This window comes from Jaculus jaculus, chromosome 1 (assembly GCF_020740685.1).
Source record: "Jaculus jaculus isolate mJacJac1 chromosome 1, mJacJac1.mat.Y.cur, whole genome shotgun sequence".
NCBI classification, from domain to species: domain Eukaryota; kingdom Metazoa; phylum Chordata; class Mammalia; order Rodentia; family Dipodidae; genus Jaculus; species Jaculus jaculus.
Window position 1 is genome coordinate 197396655 of NC_059102.1, and position 5831 is coordinate 197402485.

At 36.6% G+C, this 5831-nt stretch overlaps 1 pseudogene; it reads right to left on the reverse strand.

Annotated features, from left to right (window-relative positions):
* Positions 1-2101: 2101 nt before the first annotated feature.
* LOC101607646 lies at positions 2102-2727 on the reverse strand (annotated as a pseudogene).
* Between the last annotated feature and the right edge of the window lie 3104 nt (positions 2728-5831).

Below are 5831 nucleotides of genomic sequence, written 5' to 3' on the forward strand. Positions count from 1 at the left end.
TATTATTATTAATTAGTTTTGTACTCAGTGAATACCGTCAATTTGGTACCATTGTTAGGCTCATTCATGTCCTACACCTCCTCCTGGGCCCTCTTTGTTGAGGTATATGGGCCATGCATTCTGGAGTTAGCCCACAGTTATGGGTAGGAGAAATGTCTCTGCATATCAGGACCCAATATGTGGTTCTGACATTCTCCCCCACTTCCGCAAAATTTCCCTGAGCCATGTTGGGTTCATTTTTGGTCTGCTTCAGTGATGAGGTGGTGGGGGCCTATGAGTCTCTGGATATCTGATTTGGTAGGAGTTGATTTTTCTCTGTGTTGATCTCCTTCACCCTTGTGCTGGTATCCGGTTCGCCAGGAAAACAGCACCCTTGCTTGTTTTGACAATTTTTCTTAGTTTCAGCCCGGGCCCTTTTGAGGTATGATGGGGTGCCTCTCTCCTTAGGATCTGCATCTATCTGAAACAGAGAAGCAGATTCTCCAACAGAGAGTAAGTTAGCACCAGGACAAATGAGATACCCCTTACTTTTTTATAGAGAATTAATAGGTGTAGGCATTCTTATAGCCCACAATTGGTGGTAGCTTGATAATAGAGAGTGGGTTTATGTTTGGATATGGTTCTGACTTGTTTCCTTTCGTGCTAGTACCATGCTGTTTTTGTTACTATGGCTCTGTAAGATAGATTAAAATCTGATATGGTGATACCACTAGCCTTACTTTGGCTGCTCAAAATGGTTTTAGATATTTGGGTATTTTGTGCTTCCAAATGAATTTTAGAAATTTTATCTATTTCTGTAAAGAATGCCATTAGAATTTTGATAGAGATTGCATGAAATGTGCAGATTGTTTTTTGATAAGATTGCCATTTTCACAATATCGATTCTTCTGATCCAAAAACAGGGGATGCCTTTCCATTTCCTAGTGGTTTAATTCTGGCAGGTCATACGAATAAAGGAAATCATCCATTTCTTTCATATTTTCAAACTTAGTATAGTATATATTCTTACAGTATATCATTATGATTTTCTGAATTACTTTGGTATCTGTTTTAATGTTGCCTTTTTCACCTCTAATTTTATTAATTTGTGTCTCTTCTCTCTTTTGGTCAGATTTGCTAAGGGTTTATCAGTCTTGTTTATCCTTTCAAAAAGCCAACTCCTTGTTTCATTGATACTTTGTATTTTTCTTTTTTACTTTCTATTTCATTAATTTCTGCCCTAATATTTATTATTTATTCCCATCTACTGATTTTTGGTTTCCTTTGTTCTTCTTTTTCCAAGGTCTTAAGGTAGATCATTAAGTTGTTTACTTGTGACCTTTCTAATTTCTTAATATATGCAATTAAAGCAACTGTCTTGATTGTGTCTCAGAGGTTTTTGGTATGTTGTGTTCTCATTATCATTTGATTCTATGAATGTTTTGATTTCTTTTTTTTTTGTTTGTTTGTTTGTTTTTTTGAGGTAGAGTCTCACTTTTGCCCATGCAGACTTTAAATAACTGTACTGGCAGGGTGACCTTGAAATCACTGCAATCCTCATATCTCTCTCCCAAATGCTGGGATTAAAGGTGTATACCACCACACCTGGCTTTTCTGGCTTTTGATTTCCTTCTTTATTTCTTCTTTGACTCATTCACCATTTAGTAGTGTCCTTTGTAGTTCTCATGATTTTGTGTAAGCTCTATAGCTTTTCTTACTGTTGATTTGTAGTTTAATCTCATTGTGTTCAGAAAGAGTGCAAGGAATTGTTTCAATTTTTCTGTGATTGTTAATGTATGTTTTGTGTCCTAATATATGGTTTATTTTAGAGAATATTCAATGTGCTGCTGAAAGGAATGTGTATTTTGCAGCAATTGGATGAAATGTTCTGTAGATATCAGTTAGGTCCATTTTTTCTATGACCTCATTTAATCCAGATGCTTCTGTTTATTTATTTTTTTTTTTGTGGGGATGACCTTCCAGTTGATGAAAGTAGGGTGTGTTAAAGTCACATACTACAACTGTGTTTGGCGTTAACTGTGATCTGTATTCTAATAGTGTTCGTTTGATGAAATTGGGAGTCCCCATGTTAAGTGCCTAAGACATGTTTATTAGCGACAGATCAGGAAACATCACAAAGAAGACCTTGATCTGATACATTAGTAGATTGTATAATTTGCTGAATTTGCTCCATAGATTGAAGATCTGTTGATAAATCTCCATGAGAGAAGAATATCTTCTCATCTACTTTGGATACTATCAGTAATCAGTTAGAACACTCTGTGAATGTTTTGCCATGATTTAATATTGTACATATATTTTTACATTCATCATAAAACTCATATATACTATTTATACTGGAGGACTCATTGTTTCCTCTGTGAAGGAAAATGTTCTCAAGATATTGATTTTGTAGGTCAGTAAGAGGCAGATAGTCACCAGTGAATGCTTCCTCCTGTCCACATAGTCCCTGAAAAACAGATTTTTTTTTTTTTTTTTTTTCTGGTGAGAAGCTACCATATTCCAAGGAAGAAAATCATAGTACTGTCCATGGATGTCACCACAGATTTTAAGTGGTGCTTCAAGTTCTAGTAGGATAGGTTGACTCAGGAAGGTTTCTGCAGACTTTAAGCACATTCCTCTGATTTCATTCTCCTATAGCTGGACATTATTAACTGGCATTGACCCTCTCACTCCCAGAAGCCTTTGGATGATGCTGTCAATGTGGAGTTTATTAACATCTGCCATTGTCTTCCCACTACCGACCCTCCCACAGCTGCACCATGCCTGGGACTCACACCTCCTTACCCTCCACATGCTACAAGCACACATTCATGAGTGGTGGTGGTGGCGATAGCAGCAGTAATGGCAGGTTCTGTGCGCACCCCCCCCCCTCCCGCTCCCACACACCAGCTGCCCTGCTCCTAGCTTTCTTCTACTCCTCCTCACCACTGGAGCCACAAGAAGAATGAAATCCATTTCTTCAAGAAACCAGGTTGATTGTCAAGTAGACTTTTTTTTTTTTAATTATTTATTTATTTATTTGAGAGCGACAGACACAGAGAGAAAGACAGATAGCGGGAGAGAGACAGAATGGGCGCGCCAGTCCTCTGCAAACGAACTCCAGACACATGCGCCCCCTTGTGCATCTGGCTAACGTGGGACCTGGGGAACCGAGCCTCGAACCGGGGTCCTTAGGCTTCACAGGCAAGCACTTAACCGCTAAGCCATCTCTCCAGCCCTGTCAAGTAGACTTTTGTTGTTCAGAGTTCATTTTGCCATTTGTGCACTTTCTTTAATATTGTGCATTTCCTTTATCCCCTGCATTTCCAAGTCAGTTGTTCATCAGTTTCAGGATCACTGTGAAAGTCAAAATTGATTTTTAAATTTTTTTTTAAGTTAACATGTTCATAAGGCTGGTAGTTAAGATGCTTCCTTGGGAAAATAAGGACCCACGTTCAATTCCCTTGTACTGCATAAGTTAGATGCGCAAGGTGGCACATATGTATGAAGTTCATTTTCAGTAGCTGGCAGTCCTGGTGTGCCCATTCATTGTTTCTCTCTCTCTCTCTCTTCTCTCTCTCTCTCAAATAAGTATGTTAATAAAAAAGTTAACATGTTCATACATACATGCATACTTATTTTGATCATGTACATCCCATGTTCCCCTTTCTTATTGTCTTTAGTATTGATGTACTCATTCTTCTTATAAACTTGACTTACCTTTTTGAGAAAAAATTCTCCTAGGTACTATTATGTAATCCCAAGAAGTGGATTATAAAATTCAATCCTGTTATTCAGTTTACAGACATGAATGTTCTGTTTCCTACAATTATTGCTTTACTAGTATTTATAGTGTCAGACTTCTCACATTCCTACTCAGTTTTAAGGAAGAGATTTCATAAGAAAGAAATGTTCATAGGTCCACATTCAAATCATTCAAAATATAGTTTATACAGAGATATAAAATTATTTTCACATGTCTCTCAATATTTACGTTCAAAATATCTACTTGATTTCTTAGAAACAAATAACAATAGTACTGATACTTGTAAGGTTTTTTTAATTATAAGTAATTTTTATGCTGAAGACTAGATTTCCCATATTTTGCCAATGGTTGGTTCCTCTCATCAGTTTCTCAATAATTTAGAGAATAAGACAGGGGTATTTCATAGCACTGTAGGTATGAAAGACAGTCTACACTTATTTTAAATGTATTTTGAAACATTATCAGCTAATTTTCCAATTTGAAAATGGTGCTTTTGTTTTGTTTTGGTCAGGGGAGTAGTGTTGGATGAGTAGGAAAAGACATTCAGAAAACTAATTTATGTTTCTTAGCTATACTCTTTGCCAAAGGATTAATCTTTTCTTGTGATAAAGTTAGAAAATGTTTATACTCTGAAAAAAAAAGTAAGAAAATTTTATACTCTGAAGGGTTGTTTTCTTAAATGCTTTGTATGTAAAATACGTATACATAAGAGCATAATAAACTTTGTATATCTTGCTGGACACTCAGAAATATTCCTTCTTTACAAAATAAGTTAATTTGTTATGATACCCATAGTTGTTTTTTCCACAATAATTTTAAAGCAGACACATAGTAATGTGATAGCTACATTATCACAAACATCATCACAAAGAAATCAAAGTACTTTTGCCATACATCACATTTAAATATATCTTTGTATAAAATTATAGTCAAATTATTATATTTTCATACGTATTATACCAACATTCAACACATTAAACTTTTTCACCTATGGGAAAATTATTTGATTTAATTTTGAAAACTTTTTAATTGACAACTTCTATAAGTATAAATAATATGTAATGAACATGATCCCTTTCTGCAATCCTCCCTTTTCCTTTTCCCAAGTTTCTCCCAAGAAATCCCTTCCCTTATCTTTCAGTTGAGTCTATCTTTTATTTTTCTCTGTTAATGAATCATTACTACTACTACTGCTATTATTATTAGTTAAGTACACAGTGTGTATACAGCCATGCTGGTACCATCATTAGCCTCCTGACTGTTCTCCTCCCTCCCAGGTTCCCTCCTCATTGAGGAATGTGGGTAGTGCATTGTGGGGTTAGCCATCAGTTATAGAGTCAATGTCTCTGTGCATTATGTCCCAACATGTGGCTCTAACAATCTTTCTACCCCCTCTTCTGTGAATTTCCCTGAGCCATATTGGGTTCATTTTAGGTAGTACTCTTTAAGTAGTACTCTTGCTCATTTCCCCAGTTACTCTATGGTTTCAGCTGGGGCTTGTTGAGGTGCAATGGGTTGATTCTCTCTTCAGGTTCTGCATCCATCTGAAAAAGAGAAAAAATTCTCCAATGGAGAGTGTAAGCAGCACACACAAAAAAAAGGATAACCATTATTATTTTAGAGAGAATTTAATAGGTGTGGGCCCTTTTATAGGCCATGATTGGTGGGAGCTTGGTAATAGAGGGTGGGCTCACATTTTTGGATATGGTTTCACTTGTTTCCCAGAACCTGCTATGGATTCCATTCCACTGTGCTGATTAATTAGCAAAAGCAAGTGCAGTTAGTTACCCACCATGTCTGTGTGCCCCTATTACACTTCTTGGAGCATTGTAACAGGTTGTTTGCTACTGAGTAACTTAGACCATGAGTTGCTTCAACAGATGTTGGTCAATTTCCTTCAGTCGCTCTTACAGCACCTTCTGGCAATAGATGAGCTATCTGGGGACTGACTGTCTCCCTGATTCTATCCAGGTAACTTCATTTTCCATACCAAGAGCATATGGTGTCTTCTATAGTAGGGTCTTACCAGTAATCTTTGATGGGTCATTAATTAAGTACTTGGACAGAAATCTGTCTTCTTTTG